Source organism: Dermacentor andersoni, chromosome 4 (genome assembly GCF_023375885.2).
Source record: "Dermacentor andersoni chromosome 4, qqDerAnde1_hic_scaffold, whole genome shotgun sequence".
NCBI classification, from domain to species: Eukaryota; Metazoa; Arthropoda; class Arachnida; order Ixodida; family Ixodidae; genus Dermacentor; species Dermacentor andersoni.
The window spans coordinates 143,205,374-143,231,059 of NC_092817.1; the positions used below are offsets into that span (position 1 = coordinate 143,205,374).

At 46.5% G+C, this 25,686-nt stretch overlaps 1 protein-coding gene across 10 annotated transcripts in view; it reads left to right on the forward strand.

The window, feature by feature from the left end:
• Window positions 1-25,686, forward strand: part of LOC126537859 (uncharacterized) — a 681,751-nt gene that overhangs the window by 530,860 nt on the left and 125,205 nt on the right. Inside the window, exon 1 of one of the 10 annotated variants that reach the window (XM_055074496.2) lies at window positions 19,739-20,180. The exons of the other annotated variants lie outside the window; for them this stretch is intronic. The gene's annotated coding sequence lies outside the window, so the exon portion shown is untranslated. Of the gene's footprint in view, window positions 1-19,738; window positions 20,181-25,686 lie in introns of those variants that run through there. 10 annotated transcript variants of the gene reach the window in all.

Sequence of the window (25,686 nt, forward strand, 5' to 3'; positions counted from 1 at the left end):
TTGATTCGCGGTGCGTTGAGTCGCGGCCGCTCGAGACTCGATTTCGCAACGTACGTGGCACACAGTGTAACATCGTTGCAGGTTTCGAAAGAGCCGCGCGTTTGTTTATTTTCCGGTCTGGTCCCTGCTGCGGCGGACGAAAGAAAGGAAGAGAACTTGCGTTCGCCGCTCGCAACCGCGACGAAACGTTGTCGATTGACTGTCACTAAGCTATTATTGAGAATTTCGGCTTTAGAAGGAATGACACCCGATAATAAATGCCAAGAAGGTTACACTAAACTTTTGTTTGTAGTATCATTTCCTTTAATGAACCTTAACCTCTCTCCCTTTCTCTATCTCTCTCTCTTCTTTTCTTTTTTCTTTCCCTAAGATTATGCTGCTGTAGCTTGCGCTTGGACCGTGAGCCGAAAGTACGTTGTAAGAGAATGACGTAATTAAAATATTGCGCCGAGACAGATCGTGTGTTATCACTTAATTATAACCTTCGTCGATGGCAATATTCCGGCACTGCATTCAGAAAGCAAATGAGACACTTTAAGAACATGCAGTGTGTGGCCGCGGTGAGGGTATATATATATATATATATATATATATATATATATATATATATATATATATATATATATATATATATATATATATATATATATATAATGTGGTTCATCATGTCATGCCCGGCAAATGTGACAAGAAGGAAGCACTTGATCACTGAATGCTTACTCAAGCGTGAGCAGTGACCTCACATGTAGGCATGGCGATCTTTGGCCATAGTTAGCCCTTGCGCCTCAAGGCACCACATATCATCGTCACCTCAGATACGTGTAATGTTGCCAGGAAAATTACGCAGTATAGTTTAGTGGAGCAGTAGAACGTAGTAGAGACTTGCGTTCCGCTTTCGGACACCGCTTAAGTCTCAACAATACTCAAGCCGAATTTGGGTCATGGGTACCCCTCGCCACAGGCGTCACCTAATCTAACAATCTTACAAATACGTTCTCTATTATTTTCCCTTTGATATTGGTTATTAACTAACTTTATCGTGGGCGCAAGTGGCTTGCCTACGCCAGAACACAAACTCAAATTATTATTATTATTATTATTATTATTATTATTATTATTATTATTAGTAGTAGTAGTAGTAGTAGTAGTAGTAGTAGTAGTAGTAGTAGTAGTAGTAGTATGCCGACACGAAAAATAAGCGACGATGGGACCAAGAGGTGATACCGGCTGCTCCTTTTCACGTGAGAAACAAGTCACGCAACGTTAAACAAGTAATACACATTATAAAATGACATTACGATAAATCTACATAGCACGATCGCATCTCCGCAAACAAATACAGGTTAACCCGCCGTGGTGACTGGCGTTGCGCTACTAAGCCCGAGGGCGCTGGATCGAATCCCAGCCGCGGCGTCCGCATTTCGATGCGGGTGAAATGCAAAAACGCCAGTGTACTGTGCATTTGGTGCACATTAAACATCCTCGGGTGGCCAAAATTTATGCGGCACACTACGACGTGCCTCATAATCAAATCGTCGTTCTGGCACGTGAAACCGAAGAATTAAAAAGCAAAAAAAAAAAGATACAGTTTAAGATACCACAAACTTTACATGCACGCCACTTGGGCACCACGCCAGCGGTTGTCGTACGCAAGCGGAATTGCGTGCACAAACGGGAGGCAGCGAGCCGCTTGCGCCCCCCTAGAACTGTAAGCCGCGCAAACACTCTGTGCTCGCACTGGGGTGAGCGTTGTCGGGTGAAAGGGAAGGCTAAAACGTCGAGCTCTGCACAACTGCTGCTTTTATCTCGTATTTAATAAAGTGTATCATCATCATCGAGCGTGCGCACGCAGTCACTGCGGCTGGGATCCGCAGCGCGCCGCGACCCTCGCTCCGCCTCGCTCGCGTCGCCACCATCGCGCGCGCACTAGCGCGCACAAAAGAGCGCGCGTTGTCGTCACGGGCTACGTCAGCGCTGACGTCGCGCGGCCGAGAAAAAGTCGGTCATGGGTTTGTAGCAGCGCCAGGGGCCGACCGTGCTCTATGGATCCCGACTCGGGGTCGCCGCCGCAGTGCCGAGAAAGTAGGTCGCGTTTGGCCCCGCTGCCGCGGGGTTTCTCCTGTCCTTCCGCTCCTTTTCGTTTCGCCGCACAAACCCGGAATGGCGAGGCTGCAGGCAGCGCGGGTCGCCCCGAGGCGAGGTTGAGGGGTTGCCGTGGGCCGCACTGCGGGACTGTGTTGCCCCCGGTGCCAGAGCTGCGGGCAGAGCTTCGCATGTAGCTTATCTGCTGCCGGCATCTGTCCCTCACTGGTCGCACTAGCGATGCAACAGCAGCAGCATACGGCGATTTCGCCGGCGGCAAACCTGCGGGATGGAGTGATCGCCTCTGGCTCGGAAGCAAGCAAGAGCAAAGCGCGGAACCCGCATGTGTGTCCGCCATAGCAGTCGGCTCGTTAGCTGTTTGGTACTCGCGGCTCGTGTAAAGACGCGAACACGGAGGCTATATTGCTCGAGAAATAGGATAATTCTTTGAAACGAAGTGTGTTTCTGATGTATGCACGAAACGTACATGTACATCTAGAAAATGCTGAAAGCCGACCTGTTTGTGCCTGTGCATGAAGGAAAGAAGAGTTTCTTCACACGACACCGAATGTCGTAAAACTCGCGCTTTTAGAACATACGAAATCACCAGTGCCGCGTATATTCCTGAACAGCAACCACATGGAATACTTCGCAGATACGTTAACGTATTTGTGACGTATATTCAGCATGGGTGTCTTCTCGTTACACTCATCGCGATGTCTACGGTGCAGTCAGGGCTGGCGAAGAAATATCCACGCGTGTGTACCGTCTAACCGCACATATCAGTAGTGCTTAATGCAGCGTTATTATATTGAGGAAAAGTAAAGGGGGGGGGGGGTGCGAATGAAATCGCAGAGCCATGTCGAAAATAGGCCCGAAATACGCCCTATATGGTTTATGCTTTATGCTTCTTCAAAGCATTAGCTACCAATGAACCTTGAGGCAGGATGGGTATTTTCAATGGAAACATCAATTCAGATGCCACCGCTAGCTACGGTTAGCGGTTGGCACATTTCCCGTCGTCGACACTGACTGGCACGGATTGCTGTATACCACCATGCTTCAAGTGGAAGGAACCGAAACGTTTAAACAAAGTGGAGGGGTGATTACACAGTATCTTGCCGTCCCTGTATCTTTCTGGCCCACATATACGTGCCCCGCAGCGAAGGATAAGATGGTTGCTGTAAAATGTTTGTTTTCCTTAAGAATGCGATCGCTCCTTGAACGCAGTAATGTGGACGGGAAAGGGGAAGAGGCGTTGAGTAAAGTTAAATCGCGTGTCCGAGATTACTTTCCCATATATGTGTAACGCAGTAACACAACAGGCTTTCAAAAACAAGAAAGAAAGAAAAACTTGGAGGACGTTTAAGCTTCGCCGTTGAGAGTGGAACGCGATAGCATTCGAACATTCTTGACTGCTTCTCACGCTTCCGGGCAACTGCAGCTTATGTGTGCCATAATGTTTACCGGGAAACGCTGGCGGCGAACGCTATGCAGGAAGCTCTGTGGTAGAAACGCGGCTTCTTTCGGCCTCCTTTGAGGTAGTAAACAGCCGCGCCAAAAAGATTACGCCATTTTCAGGTTTCCGTTATTGTTCGGAATTTCTAATATTTAAGTCGTAGAAGATTTAACATAAAAGACCTGTACCCGCCGTGGTTGCTCAGTGGCTATGGTGTTAGGCTGCTGAGCACGAGGTCGCGGGATCGAATCCCGGCCACGGCGGCCGCATTTCGATGGGGGCAAAATGCGAAAACACCCGTGTACTTAGATTTAGGTGCACGTTAAACAACCCCAGGTGGTCGAAATTTCCGGAGTCCCCCACTACGGCGTGCCTCATAATCAGAAAGTGGTTTTGGCACGTAAAACCCCATAATTTCATTTAGAATTTCATAGAAGGCCTGCGCTGTCGGCTTCTTGTTTCATGAAATTTGTTTATGAGCTATAATTGTCAAAATCCAGAGGAATAACTTTGTCAAGAATGTGAGACAAGCTGTGCAAAATTTTAGTGATCGAATGGTGCGGCAATACAACCCACATATACCGCATGTCATAAAGCAAGGCGTAGCATATACACATACCTAAAGATATAGGGAAATTATAGCTCGTGGACAACTCCGCCGATACCGGACACAGGCTCGCAAGTCGAGCGGCCTATTCCTCGGTGGCAGCATTTTTAGGGCTTGTTGGCGCTGCCCAGCGAGGCCAGGGAAAGCTCACGTGATGTGCTGCACGTCAGCTGGGCGCGGTCAAGGCAGCGGGTATAGGTATACATGGGCTGTAATCTGCCGATGCGAGGGCGATGCGGGGGTGCCACTCAGGAGTCACTGTCGTGCACGTGAGGACATGAGGCAGGCGAGTGGCCAGTGCACGAGGAAAGTTCGCATGCGTGGGTCTGGGTTTTTCGGGTATAGTGTCAGTTGGAGTGCTTGTCGCCGTTCTGAGCGGGCGTAATAGACACCGCTTCGTCGCAGTCGTAATGCGGAGCCGAGCTATCTGTTTGACCGAGGGGCTGCAGGGTTCAGCTATTCCTCCCCGTACCACTCTACGTACGTTCCCGGGAATGCCACTGTGACCAGGGACCCAATTGAATTAGTACATGTTAATTAATTGGATATGGTTGCTTGGCCGTTGAATAATGGGATTCGTCGCGCAAGTTCCACCCGTTTGTTTTTTCGATTTGACTCAGTTGCAGAGTTGGAGTAATTTATTTATTTATTTATTTATTTATTTATTTATTTATTTATTTATTTATTTATTTATTTATTTATTCATTACACAATTATGTTTTATCTTGGTCCGGTTGGTGCATCATTGCCTCTGAGGCATAGGCGCCGGCTATGCGCGGGCTCCAGGGCCCGAGCCCCCTCCGAAGTTTTCTGGGGCGGGGGCTCCTCCTCCCCTCCCCCACCTCTTGCCCTAAAGTGTCATTACCAGAGTTCTGTCACCAGCATCATTTGAGGTTTCTTTTGAGTTGCCTCTACCTTCTCACTTAAAAATTTATTGTGGTTAAAGTAGCTTAGTGTATCATTGTTGGCAAGGACATGCATGGCTATTAATTCATATTTTCGTTTTATTTCTGCAAACGCTGACAATACGAGGACAAGCGCATTAGGAGCACCAGCGGCGGCCGCCTCATGCGTATTTTCTCACTTCAACGTTTTTCTTTTTTAATTTCCGCTGTAAACACCATGCGCAGACACAATATATTTAAATATATCGAAAGGACGAAGTTTATTATATTTTTTAAAGAGAAGGAGGTAGCCAACTAACAATTACTCCTAACGGTATGGATAGCATGTATGCCTAGAGAATATGTTGTTGCATATGTTCACCTCGCTTCAAATAGCTTTGCGGGCTTGTTTTACCCTGAAAAAGAACCTGCAGATTTCAGTGGCCCTTTTTTACAGAGTCTTTATCAATGGCGTGTGAAATGCACGGGAATGATATGTGTCTCAGTATAACTTCTCTTTCCAGTAAGCAATGCTAACGACTCACGAAAAGAAAAAAAGAAACCGAAAAGAAAGCTCTAAAGGACTCTAATAAAGTTTTTCATCCATCCATCCATCCATCCATCCATCTATTAGGCTTGGAAACGTCGCCACTTGCATGCAGAGATCATATATATATATATATATATATATATATATATATATTCTCTCAGTAACCGAACTGAGGACAAGCCGAATTCATTCGAAACCAGAATCAGTAAGTCATGCGCAGTATATACTCGGACTCGCAGTAAAAAAAAAAAAAAAAAAAGAAAAAAAATTAATAATCAATAAATAAAAAAAGAGGCTGCAGTTTCGCCAGGAAGGCGAAGCAGTAATAGTGATAGCGAAGTATAAGACAATTACGCGAAAGAAGGTTACACCACAGCAAGACGCCTGAGGGGACTCAGGCTGTTAAATGGAACTGTCTCCTACTGTGAGGTCTTGTAAATCGTCATACAACGTCGTCGATTCCGTCAGCATTTCTTCGAGGTAACACGAAGTTTCTTCAAGTAAAACTGTTATTGAAGGTTGCAGACACACATACATACACACACACGCACACACGCACGCACACAGTTTTCTAGTTCGAATGGCAAAAAAAAAAGAAAAAAAAGGAAGGCAGTAATGTTTTCACGGGACCGCATAGTTGTACTCGAGTGCAGCAAAGGTCCACGTCGTGAATTCATTGCTACCTCAATATTCTGAGAAGCAGCGCGCACATATTTTACGAGTTGCAGTCTGCGCTTGTTCTTCGGTTTAGACACGAGTACCGAACAATCAAACCAGCTTGTCGGCACGGGAATGTTATACAGCAAAATATGTGCTAGGAGACAAATCTAAGGTCACATAGTGTGCGTGCGTGCGCCTCCGCTTCTGCGTCATCTACACTCTTTAGGTAGCGCTTAAAACTATGTAGCGCCTTGCTTTGCGGTGATCTGTTATAATCTCCCGAAGGCGCCGCAGTGAGAGCTACAATTCCCTTTCCTTCTTTCTTTGTTCCTTTCTTTCTTTGTTTCTTTCTTTCTTTTTAATTGTAAGGCCTTCTGAAATGCATATATGCGCTATATGCATATATGCATATATATATAGTGCTTGTCGAAACTAAGCTTAATTAATATGCATATGAACTTTTGAAGCTTGCGCATAGCGTGTCATTCTATGCTCGCGTGATTATTGTAACCCCATTCCTCCGTCACCGGCGCTCACAGTACGTGCTTCTTTAACGATCACGTTATGCCACTGTCTCTCGATATTAAACTAACGCACTTGGTTAGTCGTTGACTGCGTCATTCTCGACATTAAGCTAACGCACCTGGTTAGTCGATGACTGCGTCATTAACGAAGCAATGTGGGAGAACCACTAAGCGGCGATAATTCCGAACCGCCGCTGGCAGCTGTGTATGTGTATATGCAAAATGGCGAGGCGCGACTCTGCATTCGTTTGCACGCCTGACTTTCGTTTGTCGCTTGACAAATTCTATTAAGGCAGTTTACTGGCTATTTGCGGTGCTAAAATATAAGAAAGGAAAAAGTGGAAAAAAAGGAAAAAAATTCTAAGTCCTAGAAAAGCAAAGTGGCAAATTCTTGCGCATATGCTTGTGCCTGCTGTCAGTATAAAACAACACATTTGCAAGGCCTACAGCAAACTAAGCCATGAATCAACCCATGAAGCCAAAGTAAGCCATGAATTCCAGTCCGTGCGCACAGGCTGCGAAAATGTTCAGCGTTTGCGAATATCCCTGCGGCGCGTAAACTTTTCATGCCGCGTGCGCTTACGCGCTAAAACAACGTTAGCGGCCCATAATTAAATACTAAGCAACGGCGAACGGCGCATGCGCGCACTGCTGCTTTGATCCTTTGGCAGGCTGGACCGATCTCCTCCACGTACACTACATGAGGCCGCCATTTGAGTCATAGTTTCGTGTGGGAAAAATTACTGTGTAGATGGAGGAACCCTTGGTGCTGTAGAGTACAATGATGATGCAATTAAGTATTGCGGTTCAGCGAGTATAGGATTAACGGCTACTGTATATACCGTACCGTACTTTGTGCCCGAGTTTGCCGAAGCCTTGTCCTTCTGGCTTCAGAAGGCATCCCGACTTCTTCACAAGTTGGTCATTTTTCAACAAAAATATTGCGTTATAAGTTGAACGATTTGCATTGTGATTGTACGAACGTGCGTGCATGAGGACTAATTGCCTTGCTATGTTTAGCAAAACAAAAAGTGAGCGCTGGGAAATTGAGAAAGACAAAGCGCAGGTAATCGGTTACGTCGCAGGTAGGTTTGAAGCCACACTTAGCTTGGAAACGAGCATGACAAATCCATGCACTAATCCATGCCGTACACACAAGCGCTTGTGTTTACGTGTCCCCCTTCTTGTCGTCGTCTGTTTGCGGTTATACCTACATGTTCCAAGATCAACCAACTCGCCCTAAAAGAAGTATTGATGATATTATTCTGCGTTTTGCTTTGTTTCGATTCCTCGAATCGCTTGCTATTCTTCTGGAGCACAGGGTTCATACAATCCAATGCAAGTTCCTTCATATTCAGTAACTTAACCTTTTCTTTCTTCCTCTTCCCCTTTTTTGCTTGCTTCTGAAAGTTGGTTGCCAGAGGTCGGAGAAGGCGCCTATAGCGGTCGCGGTGTACCTCGGATAATTTGTATTGCAATCTTGCGTTCTAGACCATCCGGCCGCAATTAGGTCTTCTGGAATCAATCAATCAATCAATCAATTCGATTTCTATTATGGTGCCCAGGAACAGGTACGGAGCCTTCGTACTGGTGCACATAAAAAAGTTATACGCGAGACAAAATGTACAGAGAAGACAAACGTGGTAGACAAACCAATGTGAGATAGAGAAACAAATAGGGAAACAGAAAACCGACGAGGCGCCGTAAAAAGGAGTTATTCATACAACATAATTATGTACATATATACAAAACGCAGGAAATGAACTCTGAAATATGTCAATTTACTGCAGGCACAATACTTATTGCATGTTTCCTTCTTGAGTAGAGCCATAGGAAAGTGTAATGCAACAGCTATATAGGCCGCGCAGAAAACGCGCAATACTTTTGCCCACGGAAAATTGCACGGGATCGAGAAGCTTTGGACAGTGCATGATGTCATGGACCACCGTATAGAGAAACAGAATGTTTGACTGAATACGTCTAGATTTCAGAGGTCTTAGTTGAGGCACATATTTGAGAAGGCTGGACTGTGGTCGCCAGAACGGCAAAGGCGGTGCTTGATAACAGGCAACAGTCTATTATGGACGCAATCAGTAAAGTCAGAATTAGATTTGACCATAATAATAATAGAGCTTAGTGGCAGCCGTATACTGAATAGAACACTGTTTCTTAGAGCGTTGCTTGCCACTGCACGTCATTCGCAGACTGGGCGAAACTCTTGCGGGCTTTCTGAATTCTGAGGGTTTTTTTCGTGCCACAAACACGATTTGACGGTAAGGCAAGCCGTTGTGGTGCACTCCGGCATAGTTTTGACCACCAGGGAATCATTAACGTGCCCCCAATGCACGGGACACGCACGTGTTTTTTTTTTTTTTTTTTTTCATTTCGCCTTCATCGAAACGCGCCCGCCGCGGTCGGGATTTGATCCGGCGACCTCGTGCTTAGGAGCACAACAGCATAGCCGCTAAGCCACCGCGGCGGATGCTTTGCAGGCTTTAAATATAACTATATAATTCACAGTATCATGAAAGTGAGCCTTGCTAAAGTGTCCGGCGTTCTGCTTTCTTGTATGTATAGATGACGCGAATTGCTAATATAGTATGTATATCCGCTGCAACACTTCCGCGATGAGACTGACGCAACGAGATGATTAAGGTTGAAAGCGAAATTCAGTTTTGTTGCGACGAAACATATGGCGTTAGCAACCTCATTCAAAAATATATATGTATATATATAGGAGGGAGAAAACACGGCAGGCGCATTATAATTCTTTTTGTGTCAACGAAGGAAAAGGAAAATATCTTCCTGCACATTAGGGGCTTGCGCAAAACCGATATACCGTATTCTGCGTTCAATAATGAAGCAATTACTTCGAAACTCAGGGCATGTCGCTTGTCGCCACCATGCATTTGGTCTTGCAGTGAACACCGAGGAGTGATTTCTCATTCTCAGCACGAAGCCACGTGCGAACTGTCTTTCCCTGACACCGACGCGCACGCACGCACGCATATACGCAAATTGGATGACGTCGCCGAGAGAACTAGTCGACGGAAAACCGCCGATGGTGATGGACGGGCCTGTGCGCTAGGCTCTTCGTAGCCATTCGTGGGTTAATATATCACGTGGATGCTTCGAAATGACGTCATCGCGTCCGCCATGTTGGGGCATGCTGAGTAAGAAAGAAAACTTTAATCTTGCATGCACATGACATGCTATTTCGTGATTGAGTGCTTCTTGTTCTCGTTGCTCCGTATATATATATATATATATATATATATATATAGTTGGTACAGTGGGCGACACGCTCGCTTTAATCAAGTACTTCTGCAGCCTAAGCCTCGCCTCACAAGTGGTGGAAGTGAGGGGGGTGTACTGACACGTCCTGGCAGGTGTGGCTTACGGTGTGTACATACTTTGGAACTCGCGAGAAGAAGAAAAGTGGGCGCCGCGAGGTCTTGGTGTCGTCACGGTCGTTGACCACGGGCGCTGGTGATAGCGGCGAGTGGGCGCGAAGAAACAGGCAAAGAAAAAAAAAACGAGAAAGGGAAGAAAAAAAATATGCGAAGGGCTGCAGTATAGAAAGCAGTAGCTGCCCACAGCCACTGTATAACCACAACCAGCGCCCAGCAGCCGCCGGCGATTCCCCGTATCGGGTCGACGTCGCGATAGCGCACGCGGTCGGCGTCAGAAATCGGCCGCCGGCCACCGCGAAACCCGAGGCAGCGTGCGCACCCGCCACGCGTCGCCGGTGTTATTCGCTGCAGGGAGCGGCAGTCTTCATGTAACGTTCATGTAACGAATTTGTGACGCGACGTCGCCCGGCGTCATAACGTTACATTTCTGACATTTCTCGAAAAACAGTGCAGTTTTTTCTTGTCTGGTTAAGGAGCTCCCGCCCACAAAAAAATTGGGGAACGCTTAAGCTTCGCCTTTAAAAGTGGAACGCGATAGCATTCCAAGATCCCTGACTGCTTCTCACGCTTCCCGACAACTGCAGCTTGTGTAACCTTAACGTTTACCGGTAAACGCTTGGCGGCGAACGCTATGCACGAAGGCGATCTTTCTGGTAGAAATGCGGCCTCTTGCGTGCGTCAACCTCCTGTTATCGTTTCGAACTTTTAATATGTCAGGCTGAGAACGGCTAACATAAAAGATACGCGCTGTCGGTGTTTTTCTTCTCATTGCATTTGTTTGTGGGCTGCCGTTCTCAAAATTCCGAGGAATAACGTTGTAACGAATGAAACGCAAGGTGTGAGCAACTTTCACAGTAGAAGAGTGGTTTAGTGTGCGTGATTCGGAATTAGGTTCGACATTCTTTTTCGACGCTGGACGCCGGACGCGGGACACTGACGCCGGATCTCCTGTGACACGGGGCCCTTAACGCTTTCGCGTTAAAAATTCACTGCGCCATACTCTTCGCCTCTGAAAAAAGGAGAGCCGAGCCAGCTGGAGTCCGATCGCGGCTTGTATACAGTGACTTTGATGTGCTAACTTAAATCCTAGGATGATTGGAAAGTAAAGGCTGGTAATTGTTTCCCAAGTAAAATGTCGCTTTTTTGTCTGAGCGGTGATATCGGAATCCTCCATAAAGTTCGCCTAGACGTTCACGTTTCATCCTGAAACCAGTGGCACAAAGACCAATCTGTGCCCACAACACAGTTATTTCAAACACGCTAAACCGGTTGACGTCAGGTTAATAAGCAGATATAATTGGCCGGCGGGCATCGATGCAATTTGTGTTTGAGATGGGCAGCGTACGTTTAACCTTTTAATTCTAACGTTTTCACCGAATATAAGTGAGTTTTACCTCATAATCTATTCTTTCAGAACTTCACTACCGTTATTTTAGTGGTAATAGGTTTGCCTTTAGAAAAGGAAATGGTCAAAGTTCTATCTATAATTATAATTTTCGCGCCGAAAACTTATAGCGCCGGCACGTTAGTGTGACGTCACAAATTTCAAGATGTGTGTGTGTGTATATATATATATATATATATATATATATGATAATTTTCGAAGCTTCTCAAGTGTATTCTCTGGCTTCTTTAGGGTACAATGCTGTGACGTCAAGCCCCTGACGTCAGAGCGCGAGCTCGTACGCGAACTTCACGACAGCGTCGCCGCCCGTCTTTCGTTCTCGCGATTTTTTCTGGCTTGCCAAACGGACTCCTGTCACGGCAAGGGTGACCTTTTCGTCAGTATCGCAGAAATGTATCTTGTGCGCGCAGCTCGACTTATTTATCACTCAATTCAGCGTGTAATGGAGTACTGACGAATATTCTCCCATTTGTGAAAAAAAGTCTACCTGACGCGCGCCACTCGTGCGTAAAAGGATGGCGATTAGCAAGCGTGAAGGTTGAAAAACACATTAAACATATTTCAATTTGGCATTAAAGTGTGTCTCCGAATTCCGGCCATGGCATTATCGACGTGACGTCGTGGCCTAGAGGAAAGAATGCCGACATCTTACAGCAATAAGTCTACGCACGATGCAGTCGTTCGTAAAGTATAGACGAAGAATACTACGCGGGCGCTTCTTGTGGCTGCACTTGCTTGCTGCAGCCACATGGATCGCGGCAACGGAGTGAGCCAACGAGTGCGTCAGTACAGTGTCGAATTCTTTAGCGCATCGAGGTAAGTTATGCGACAACGTTTACGTGTTTACGTGTGTACCGACGGCAGCTAAGACGGGTGAGGGCATGCGCAACGTCAGCACTCCCTGGTTGGGTGGCGGTATATTTGAATTGTGATCCAAGGTGTTCGGACTCTTCAGATGCAATTTTCTCGGAAACTGAGTCTTGGCTCGAAACAAGTGTTGCGAGGTTTCTGGAATGGTATTTAGATAGTCCACGTCGAATTAGTATTTGCCTTTAGTGTCTCTTTAAAGGGAATACATCTACTTAGGGCAGGTAGTGACCACGGATCCGGATCATGAGACTGAAATAACCAGAAGAATAAGAATGGGCTGGGGTGCGTTTGGCAGGCATTCTCAAATCATGAACAGCAGGTTGCCACTATCCCTCAAGAGGAAAGTGTATAACAGCTGTGTCTTACCAGTACTCACCTACGGGGCAGAAACCTGGAGGCTTACGAAAAGGGTTCTGCTGAAATTGAGGACGACGCAACGAGCTATGGAAAGAAGAATGATAGGTGTAACGTTAAGGGATAAGAAAAGAGCAGATTGGGTGAGGGAACAAACGCGGGTAAATGACATCTTAGTTGAAATCAAGAAAAAGAAATGGGCATGGGCCGGACATGTAATGAGGAGGGAAGATAACCGATGGTCATTAAGGGTTACGGACTGGATTCCAAGGGAAGGGAAGCGTAGTAGGGGGCGGCAGAAAGTTAGGTGGGCGGATGACATTAAGACGTTTGCAGGGACAACATGGCCACAATTAGTACATGACCGGGGTAGTTGGAGAAGTATGGGAGAGGCCTTTGCCCTGCAGTGGGCGTAACTAGGCTGATGATGATGATGATGATGATGGTGATGATGATGATAAAGGGCCCCTCACCAGGTCTAGCCATATTGAGCTGACAAGCGCAGAGCATACATTGCGCGATAACGATCGTGTTTGCAAAGTATTACATCGCTACGCGCCGCGGAAAGGTCTGAAATTTCAAAACGAATGCCGTTTTTCCTTCTGCTCGCGGCCGCCGCGCTCCAAGCCGGAGGATGACGTACTCGCGTCCCAGCCCCTACGGACTCGAGTCCGCAGTGTGGCGTCGCTCGTGGTGACACATGACTTCGAGAATTATACAAGGCACCATGTGTTATTTGTGTGATCTGTTGCTTGAATTGACGAATTGACGTTTAGAGAAATTATAAAACACACAAACGGAATATCTGCGTGTTTTTTGCTTGACTTCGCACCGAAGCAAGAGAGATGTACTTCCGCTTCGTCTGCTTGTTCCCACGGTCGTGTGGTCACGTGCGCAGGTTCCGAAACTATGCCATTTTCTACCGTGTTTCAGCGTGTGATCATGCTCTGCGATCCGCTTATTCTGCCTCAGTATTCGTGTGTCACTGAATTATACTGCTAGTCATGTGTCCTTGTGCACAGCGCGCAACATCGTGCGCTGCGCGAAACAATAACAGCTCGCACGTAACGCCGCCAGCGCAAGTGCGCTCGCCAAAAAAAAAAAAAAAAAAAATATATGCGAGGGAAAGAAAGTCAAGGTGGGGCCCGTGACGTATGTGTCACGTGGTCCTCGAGGTCCGGCATGAGAGAACGCAGGGAAGGAATTTCGCTTGCGGAGGCTAGGCGTAGCGAATGGAGAGAGTGTCTCGCTTGGCAGTGGGGACCGCCTGCTGAAATCATGGGCTCGCGGCACTGAAATATTCTATCTCGACTATTAATGAGCCGACTTGAAAACTTTTTGCGGCAGAACGCTCCCTAGAGGACGCGTAACAACTTCCAGCGTATAGCCAAAATTTGCAATAGGGCCTGGTGAGGGGCCCTTTAAAGTTCGAGACATTCACGAAGGAAGTATAGTTTTGGCCTTTGTTCTTTCCGCTAGTAAGCGACATCCTTCCTTCAGGTTAACGAAAGTAACACGCTCTTCCACTCTAGACTGTTGTTGCTTTTTTGAGTGGCGTTCGAGCGGTACCAAGCAGTGCAGACAGCGCAGAAAACTTTCCGCAGTCTCGAGTCGCTAACGGCGCTTCGCTTCCGAAACCGGCGGCGCGTCTCGCGCGTCTCGGAGGCCGCTTCACGACGCCAGGGCTGTCGGGGCGGCCTTTCGCGTTGCGCCCGAGATTCGATTCAATTCAAATTTATTCAAAATAGGAAAAAGTACACAGGAAATGTTCTACCAGACATCTGGATCCCTAGCTCAAGGCTCGTTGGGATCCACGCTAGTTATTATTCATAATCACAACGGCGATACGGCAAAGTAAAAATAAATTATACTTATACATAAATATGCATTTATAAACAAATGGCAGCGCACTTCTAGTAGCTACAGAAAGGAATTTGTACTGAGTAACTGTACAGTGGGAATGGCAAAAAGAGATAAATACAGCAGCGAAATGAATACCCTGTATATACAGATAATGTAGTAGTGAGGGCTAATGGTATTTCAATGAGAATGACTAAATATTGCTTTTTTTACTTCCGATGGTGAGTTGTTCCATAGGAGTGCTCCAGTGCTGTTCAACTTCCTCCTTCCATGCACATTATGAATTTTTGGCAAAAGAAAATATCCCTCGAGTGCGCTGCGTGTATTGCTTCTGGAGTAAAAAAAAGAATGATGAACTTGAAGGGCACTTAGTGCTTATGCTATTATGAGTACTTATTGTTGTCTTAAAATTCAGTAATAAAGTGAAAGGCAGTATATTTAAACTTTAAAACAGCGGCATTGATTTAGCATTGCAATCAAAAAAAGAAGTCAGAATAGCAACGCCCTTTTCTGAAGAAGTACCAGAGGTTCTACATCTGAAACGTACGTGTGACTCCAAGATACAGTACAGCAGGATAGATGACTATAGAATATACTAAGGTAAATTGCCCTCGGAGTGGCAGTGTCGAAGTAACAACGGCATTTGCACAGAATAAAACAAGATTTGCTTAATTTTTTACAGAGCTATGCGACCTGTGGCTTCCAATGAAGATGCTCATCTAGTGTGACACCAAAGTATTGAATTGAACTTACCGGCTCAAGTACATTATTACTTAGAGAAAGCGAGTGACATTCTCTTAGAGGTGCTTTCCAGGAAGAAGTAAGGGAAATATATTTAGTTTTGTTGGTATTCATAGTTAGTTTATTTGACGTATACCACTGGTTAACACTTACAAATTCATTATTAACCACTGTAATGTTTTGTCCAATGAGTCTAGCGCACGAAGTAAAACAGTGTCGTCTGCATACATTACAGCAGAGAAGTTGTTTAAGGCATTACGATTATCGTTTACAAATAAAGAAAAAAAGATATCGGCCCCAATACTGAGCCTTGTGGGACACCTGTAACAATGTCAGAAACGCGGGATTTGGTATTTGCAATGGCAACTAGTTGTTCTCTGTTATTGAGATAGCTGCGGAAAAATTCAAGAGTTAGACCTCGAAAGCCGCAGCGTTCTAATTTATTTAGCAGTATATGTCATGATCCACAGTGTCAAATTCGTTTCGTACGTCTAGAAATACGTCTAGCACACTTTTGTTGTTGTTCAAGTGAAAATTTATGTAGTCACACAAAGCTAATACTGCTGTATTTGTCGATATTTTAGCTCGAAAACCATGCCGGAAATAAGACAAAATGGATTCACGTTCAAGAAATGAAGCTATTCGTTTGGCGATAAGTTTATGATGGTAGTTTTCTAACAAATTATGGTCCTCATCTTTGGAAATAGGAGTAACCTTAGCGATCTTCAATAACTCTGGATAGGTAGCAGTATAGAAAGAGAGATGAATATTTCTTCTAATGGCTTGCACAGTATATCAATACAATTTTTTAAGGTTACCATGGATGTTCCATCGTGCCTGGGCCAGTAGAATTTTTGAATGGCATACCGTTGAAGGGCAACTCCGGCGATTTCTCGATGTCCACTGTTGTTAATAAAATTTTGAATATATGTTCTGATTATTGTGCATTCTGATTATTTGTGCCAAACTATATGGCTGCAAGTCATTTAGTTTTCCTGAAAATGGATTTTAAAAATTGGTTGCGTTCCAGACTCATGACTTTCCACTGGCCACCCTCTGTTTGCGACGTCAGAAGTCTACACCCAACTCTCGCTGAAGTCGTCGCCTGAATCGCCGCTGTCTACTTTGGAAACTCTGTAATAGCTCCCTGTGTCGTCAGGAGACATCATCAGCTTCGCTTCTGGGGTATTAGCGCCATGTGTACTGCGTGTTCAGCACACTTTCTGTGTGTTTACATTACAGTAGTGTAGGACCTGACGTCATTTACTCATCCTGACCTCCCACGACGCAGCTGTACCGTTTCGGTATCTCGTTTATTGGTTATTTAAAATTATTGATGGATTTCTAAGCAAATTGAACCACCATACAGGTGACAGGACCGTCTATACCATTTGGAAGGGACAATATCCTTATATGGTTTAAAAAATGCAGGAGTTGCCCTTTAACTATGGACACCGTCTTCCGCTGTAATGTCCACAATGCCAAATAACTTTGTCATCCTTTCCGGGTAAGTAACAGACGAAACAAGAGGTACATTATTAGATATCGCTTGACCAATTGTACCGAAGTACGAGTTAAACGACGTTATTAAGGGTTCCGTAGATATTCCTAAGACTTTGAAGTCTGGCATTTTATATTCTCTAACCGATGGCCTAACTACTGAGTTGATAATGCGCCATGTAGCCTTTGAATTATCAGAATTACGGGCTATTAAATTTGTGCAATACGCTTTTTTTTTTTTTTACGAATACGTATGTCGCTTGTTACTATATTTCAAGCGGTAAGATATCTTTGTTCGTCATATTTGTTAACGCTATATGACTTTACCTTGGTGTGCCAAAAGTCTTTATCTTTAAATTTAGCAGTTCTTTCGTCATCCAAGGACAGATAGATGTGCTAAAATATAAATTTTTGTGAGGCGTTTGACAATTGCGGTAATGTATCACACAACGCTTTGCTGAAACTATCAAGCTTCTTATTGCATTTTTTTTCTTCAGATCAGTAGTTACAGAACAGAAACACTCACGTAATACTGGATAGTTAACTCGATGAGAAATATACGGATGACCCTGAGAATGAATGGAACGGAGGAAAAGGTTGGCGGTATCAGAGTGATCCGTTACGTACAGCCGAATCATAAACATTACACCAGCTTGAATCGGTGTTAAAGTTGCGCAAGATATGGTCGATCAGCGTGTATGTCAATGAAGTTATACGTGCTGGGGTTTTCATGACGTTATGGAATCAATATGATCTTATAGCATTAGAATATTCACTGCCATGTTCCTTTATAGCATCAATGTTAAAGTTCCCGCACATCATTATTCGTTTATTTAAACTGGTTAAATTAACTAATAAATGTTCGAACTATTGCATCAAAGTTTATTTGTTCTTGTTTGGAGCACGCTAAATTACCGCTGCAACAAAGCATTGAGAATTCACAACAAGCGTATCAAATTCATTCGCGTTTGTGTAAGAGCACCCCTTAACGACCGAGCACGATATAGAAGACCTCACAAATAGGGCAGCGCCACCTCCCTTGTTTAGCATACTGGCGAGACATCGCACGGCCACTCGATGCAGATAAAACTGCCCGCACGTGCGTGTTCGGTCGCCCCTGCTCACATAGTGTGTTTTAAACATTCTTCGCATGAACGTTGTTCTATCAAGCAAACCTTGTCGGTGACTGACGACACGAGGTACAGAGCTTCTGTGCCGACCGAAAGCCAGTCAGCGCGTTGGTTTTGACAGTGGGTTTTTGCCCACAAATATTCAATTACGCCTCTGTTTGACCACTTGTACGTCGCCAAATAAGTCGGTGGCGGGATTTTTTTAATGTGCTAATGCGTGTTCTGTGCAATGCAACTGCCAACTCGCGGAAGCCAGCTAGGAGGCTGACCCCATGGTGACATCGCCGTGATTTCTGCCAACTTGTGAAGCCTGGCGATCTAGTATTTTTCTTTCGGTCTTGCAATATGAGCGCCGATCTCAACGTGCGTCATAATACTTATCTCACGGGATCACTTTTTATTTTCCCGCTGCGCTGGCTATTGGAGTCTCGGTTGCTGAAATAAGTCTCGAAGCGCACTCGGGTACACCATGCGCCTGCGTTTCCCTTTTACTGCTGCTCGCGTCGGCTGTACTGCAGAGGAAGAAAGCAGCGCCGAGTAAACGCGGCAGCGGCATCTTCCTGTGACCGTCCGTCGGTCTTCTGCTACGTAACAGCCGAGACCGCCGCCCGGCCGTGCTTCCTTCCTTCTGACATTCAGGTTGAAACAACTTTCCTCCTCGGCTTGCACTTAACCCCGATTCTCTCTCGCGCGCTAGCGCCCCACATGTTGGCCGCGGCAGGTGGCCGTAGCGCCTGCGCCTCGCTTGCGCTGCCGCTCTTCCCATTTGGGCGAGGCATTGCGTCATAGTGACGTCACCGCTCTTTCCTTGTCCTCTCTATCCTCTTTCTGCCGCTTGCTCTTGAGAAAAGACCGGATGTCACGTGCTGCTTTCCTTTGGTTTGACGTCACTTCTGCTTTTTTGAGCTGCTGCTCCGTCTGCCTGGTCGGCTGCGGAGGTCGCGGCAGTGCATGCTCTTCAGTTGGCCCCTACCGTTTGCTCGTCCGCTTATTCGTGCGTGGCTCGGTGTCGCGTGTCCCGTTGCGGCGCGGCTGGCCGAGCCTGCTGACCCAGCAACGTCTTGCTTGATCGCATCCTCGCGTTCCAACGGTGTCGTTCGCATACTCTCAACGAACGGCGTGGCACGATCATGTATTCGCTTTCACAGACCCGAAAAAAATAAGAGAGAGATAAGTAGAGTAAAATATAGCAAAAACGGAAACAACATGGAATGGAAAATAATATGCATAGGAGCACGGAATAATAAGGCAACTATGTGTTTCGTCGTGGGGGAGTATCCCGAAGCGGCGCCGTTCGTCAGACGCCAGTGCAGTCGTGTATACGATCGATCTCCTCTGAGCACAAGCTGTTGATTTGGCGAGACAGCTGTGAAGGAGGCAGGGGATGAAGTTGATGTATCATTATATGATGCAAATTGGGAGCAGCAATGTGCTGCAAAAGTGAACCATAGTCAGAAGTCAAGCAAACCCTCCGCGCCTGAAATGTCACCGCGGACTCATTGTCGCCGCCGCGACTGCGTCATTTTTCTGTTATACTGACGTCTGGGATGAAATTTCTGTATGGCTTAATCCGCGACCACCAATGAGGAGCGAGCGCAGTTCGCGCGCACAAGTAAAACAAAAGAAAACAGAGCGATGATAATTACTGACACCACAGCGTACGCAGTGCATAAATAAGGAATTAAGACATTAAAGCATAGATCGAGCGTTTTATTTTGAACCATTTCGAAATGGTTTGAAGCAAAAATATTGGTGCCACGCATCATACCACGGCAAAAAGCAAAATGCCTTCGTGGCAATCGAAACCGAAACCAGGTTGATGTGTACATTTTCTTACCAAGTTAGCGGTTAAAAAGGAACATCTGCGTGTAACTTTAACCTCGCAAAGTTTACGAACAGCACTGCAAATATTTAAACAAGGTTCAAACTGCAAGTAGTGATAGAAAATTTGGAAGCTCACGACAGCGTCTGGCTCCTGCTTCAGCGTCGAGAGCATTGGTTACTCACGCCAGGACGCGCCAGTTGTAAGCGGCGCTGCTTATCAAGTGCTCTCTTCAGGAAGTGCCGCCATCTTGATTGTCGCCCGTGACTACGTAAAATGGACGGGGTCTGGAGGCCCGGTGGTGGAGATCGCCCACAAGGTACCGTGATCTATTACTTTTCGCGTTATGACCCGCAATCGCGAATGTCTAGGATTTCGGCGAAGAACTGTGGTCGCTGCTCGAGCTGTCGCCGCGTGCACGGGTACCGGGTGATCGCCGGAGCGGCTTGTACGGGACTCGGCACGGCAGGCGAGCGCCATGTTCCCCTCCGGTTACGCTCGACGAGCGGGCCTGTTCGAGGGCTCCTCGCCTCCGCAGCGCTAGCCAGCAGCACCGGGCTCGCGCCGTTCACTGGTCGGAGCCACGGCGTACGGTTCCACGACGTTGTTACGTGCGTCCCGTTGTTTTTACGGCGCGGGCGTCCGACGCCCTAGTTCCGTGCGGGGTGCTCCGGGGGCTGCTTCGGCTCGTCTCGGCCAGTGTGTGTGTGTGTGTGTGTTTTTTTTTTTTTAAGCCTAATTGTATCGGGAGTCCCGTTTATTTTGTTTTGCCGATGCCTGCGAAACTCGTCGCTCGTTTCTTTCTGCTCGCCGTGCATCGGGAACTTTGGCCCGAGCCTGTGCGCTGCCCGGACCGATTGACACGGCTTCGTTTCGACTGTCGGTGTGTGCGTGTGTGGCGGCCCGTGTGGGGCCGAATGTCATTGGGTTGTTCATGCGTGATACGGACGGCCTCTAGGCCTAATCTGCTCGCGGAGGGGAGCTCCCCCGTGCTTTCTAGCGGTACCGAGGTGTCCCACAGCTTGTTCGGTGTTGCCCGCAAGCCCTTCTGGGTGTCACTTGCAGCCCGTCGTTCAGTGCGAAACCTCGGGCCGGCGGGCGCAGCTGGCGGCCAACAGCGGGGTCCCGCTAAACTCGGTCGCCGGAGGCGGCTCGCGAGCGCGCCGGCTCCGCCGCGGGGCCGACCCGTCGCCAGCGCAGACGTTGTCGTCGTCGCGTTGTTGTGTCAGCGGCTTCGAAAGGAACTTGGGAAAACTCCGAACCGCTGCTGCGCCCGCTCAGGGAGACAGCGCTACGGTGTAGCCACAGTAACAGCGCTGTTGGTTACGTGCTTGCGGGCGCGTTGAAAGGCGGCGTGTTGTTGGCCGTTCGCGCGACCTTGAACCTCAGCTTGGCCGATCTTTTTTCCTCGCTTTCTCGTGGAAAAATGGCGTGCGCTCGCTTGTTGCTGCTCCTGCGATCTGCATGCCGCCCGCTTTCATTTTTATTATATTTTGCTATGCGAGATCCGTAGTACATCGGGTAGTCTGCAGTGCATAGTGTCCGCATCCGCCTGGTACTCGGGGGGCATGTCCAATCTAACGGTGCTCGAAGCTTACTGCTGACACGGGACTGGCCCGAACGGGGAACCTTCGGGTGCCGCCACGCGCCTCCGGCTGATTCTGGAGACGTGGCCTCAAGCACGGGCCAGAACCATCATGATGGCCTCTTGAAGGCGGAGGTTGCAGAAAAGAGATGCCTCGTTCTCCCTTCACTGCAGCTTTTCTTTTTATGTCTTGCGCCGTCGTCGTGTATACGCGCCCTTGTGGCGGCGTATATCGATCTGGCGAACCCCTTTTTGCACGGGCGGCAGCCTTTTCGCGGGCCGTGTCAAGCGTTGCGCAACCACGTTACGTAACAACGGGGTTCGCGTCCTCCCACTTTATATTTTTCTTCTCTCTCTCGCGGCTCCCGCCTCCCTGCAGGAGCGCGAAACGCACGCAGAGGCGCGCTGCTAACCCTTGAGGCATTGCAGTTGGTGTTCGATGCAAGGATGAGGTTTCACGCGGCGGTTCTTTTTTGCCGGGTGCCCCAGGCATTCACCGTTCGACGACACGCGCGATTGAATCACGCGCCGCTACGTGTGACCCGCTGTCTTTTGTTTTGTTTTGTAGTTACCCCCCCCCCCCCCCCCCCCCCCGGTCGAACCCTCCCTCGTCCCCCGCCTTCTGCGAAAAACCGCTTGCGATCTTGGACTCGATGGGTCACTGATCGCGCTCGCGACGCGAAGCCTGGGCAGTGCGACGCTAGCGATAACGTTCCCCGGCTTCGTGATGGCGGTGGGAAGCGAAAGCGCTGCGCTATGTAGTACAGCACACTCTGCCCAAGTCATTTATCGAGGCATGCAAACTGCGATTCTGTGAAGTCTGTTGTGGTTTTGGGGCTTGGAAGTTTGCAAGTGAATCGAAGACTTGAAAAATTCATAAATGAGCAAGGACATCACACATTTTTTCTGCATGAGCACGTGAGCAAAAGGGGGAGGTTCTGAAATATTGCTGACATTTGCCATAGGTTGAGGTATGTGTAAGATTGCCTTTAATAAAGAGACACAGTGTTTGTTAGAAAACAGACTGCAGTAAAAACAATTCACACGTAGGAGATCCAAATCGTGTCTCAATGTCCATGCACAGTTTCACAAATAAATAGGACATCCATTGGATGTCCAGGTTAGGATATTCCATCGTGGGCATCCTGAAAATACAGAACGTGGACCTATTTTGGATATCGTACAACGGGTGTCCCAAGGATATCTTTAGGCATACATGTTAATATTTGACCTCCGAAGGGCTTTGTCTCTGAGTTTCCTCGTAACATAATTATGTTTTCTTGCAAGTTGGAATTATAATTCGAAGCTATCGTGTCTGCAGCTCATGTGTAGTCCCACTTTGTGAATTTATTGATACAGTTTACTTTGAAAAGCTCAGTTAACGAGCTACTTGCAGGTGGCTGTAAAATGAGTGTACTGCACTTCCACTTGTGTGCATGCACATGTAATTAATTGTGCACGCGTGGTGTGTCTTTTCACGTGTGCCCTCATCTGTCACACAGCTTGTGCTGCGAATGTAATAGACATTAAAGCAAACACTATGCAAAAGGCCCTGACATATGCCCGTAAGACGCCCGCAGCATGTCCCCGTGATGTCCCTCGCGGGCATGCAAGGGATGACCACAGGACTTGTACTTGACACGTTCCTAGGATATACATGTCCTGGCTGTGGATGTACAGAACGATTAAGTTTAATATACATCAGCAGTCCAATGGAGGGGATGTTTCCAGCCTTCACATTAGCACTTCATTTCCAGGAAGCACAGCTGTCTGGCACACTCTTGTGTTTGAGCTTGAATTACATTTGCTTAGTCATAGGCATATCTCTCTGAATTTGAATTAAGCCACAGTTTCATGCAGCTTTTAAAATATAGTTTTCATTTTGTGGCCAATGGCACTGTATGTACACTTTATGTGAACATATTTTAGATTGGACTGACATTTGAAGTGGCTGCGGCGTTAACTGTGGAATCTTGTGGGAGTGGTGGCTGTGCATTTTTTTTACATTTGAATTTAAGTTGATACTAATAGCATGCCTGCCTATTAGGCATCACGAAGTTGCATTGCATGTTGTAATTCATTTACTCAAAGGATTGGCTTTCAGTAACAAGGCATACGAGAAATGGTTGACTGTTCGGGAGCAGTGAATGCGCATAAGCTTGCACGCTTCTGGTGAGGCAAACGAACTATGTGCATGTTCTGTGTGGTAACTACTCGCAGTGTGGTGCAGCCTACCTTTAGTTTACCTTACAAGTGGTGGTTGTGTAACGGCCTGCTGCAGTAGCTGAGTGGCTAGAATGGTGTGCTGCTGAGCCCAGGGCTGTGGGTATGATTTCAACCTCAGCGACTGCATGCGATGGGGGTGAAATGCAAAAAATGCTCATGCACCTAGATTCAAGTGCACATTACAAAACCCTGGGTGGTAAAAATGCATTATGGCGTGCATCATAATTAGATTTTGATTAAATCCCCGGATTTAGCTTAATTTAGTGTTCATGTAATGCATATTTTCAAAACTATTGGCTCCTTAATCCTTTTATAGCGGCATCTGCGAAGAAGACACTGTTTGTTTTATGTAATTTTGGGCACTTAATGGCAGGAAAACAAATACTAAAACATTGCCGCGTATATTTAGCAACCACTGATGTTTTTATCATATGGCTGGCAGTTTATGTTATTATTCAAAAAATGGTGTTTGTAATTTGGACATGGGATGTGTTTTGTCGGGGTGCCTGAGAAAGTATGTTCTTTGTTTATCTTTGTAGATCTTTGTTGGAGTAGATCTCGTAGTAGATCTTTGTTTTTGTGAAGACAGCAGCAATGTGTGCAAAATTAAGCAAATATGAAATGTTGTGCAACAGTAAACATAATATTGGTCCGAATAGAATTAGCTTCAGTGCAGCCTATGCTTCTGTCCATACGGCACGATAGGAAACAGTTACAGTGTCATAATCTCATTTGTTCATTTCATGCAATGGCTTGACAAAAGGCCGAACAGCGTGCTCCATTCTCTATGTAGTGGCTGGTGTGGGTATGGACGCTTATTCGCCAGAGTAGGGGTATTATTTGCATTGTGCTCTCTGATAGCACAACCGGGGCCACATTTTTTTAAAGATTATTTTCCTTCTGTTCATTTACATAACTGCTCCTTCTCTTGAACTTCTGGTTAAGTTTATTAGCTTGGGTTAGTTAGTTGCACGACTTTGTAGATGTGCCAAGTCTTTAAAAAAAAAAATTCTGTTCACAAACTGTTTTTCGTAAAGGTGTTGAAAGACAGGGAAACACAAGTGTGAAGGAAAAACGGGCACTAAAAATTAGTGACAGTACCAGCATGCTGCTCTTATGGCAGCGCAAGACTCCTCCCGTACTAGTATTTCTTTCAAATTTATTCAGTCAATTTCCTGAGCGGGCCATATTGGCAGCAGTAAAGTTGCTGAAAAAGTCCTTGTGGTCTAAAAATAAGTATGTTGCGTGTCAAACTACTGTTCACAAAGTTTGCTGTTGCTTGCATGCTGTGTCTAAAGATAACCGATTGTTTATAAAGTCTGTGTATATTTTACAAAAGGTGCGTGGTGAGGGCAAACTAACAAATCTCCCTCACCCTTCGTATTTGGTGGGGCAGAATTTGGCATGTCCGTGGGATTTTTGCTAATATTAAGTGCACAAGTTGGCAGGTGTACATTTATCCTCATTCATAAGCACCTAGCGGCCATTTTTGACAATAGTGGAGGCATGCTTCGTGTGATCAAATGATAGACAAAAAGTATAGAAAATTAAAATTGTTACGAAATATACAGCCTGTTCATCATCTCCGGCTGCACATTAATTTCAAAGGCTTACATTTTTACTTAACGTTATCGTTGTGTGCAGTGCATGATGCGCCCTTATCTGTCTCCTCTTCACAGAGTCGTGAGACGGAGGGGGAAAGGCTGGGCTTGTGTGCTGTCGACATGCTTTTTGTTCTGTAGACTTCCTTGCCTCCAATTTTTTTTACATCTGCGGTGGTTTTAATTGAATTCCATTACATCTGCTAAGTGCAATGTGCCATGATGGTTTGCGCACTGTTAAGATAGCGCACACCTGGGTCATAAGTGCTAAGAGGGGGGGTAGTAATGCTGCGATAGCTTCTTGACTTTTGACCATGCACCTACATACATTTTCGAACTTGTGTAAGTTCGACTGCACGTTTCTTGCACGCAAAAAGAGGACACTTTGAAAGCATAAAGGTTGAGAAGCACAC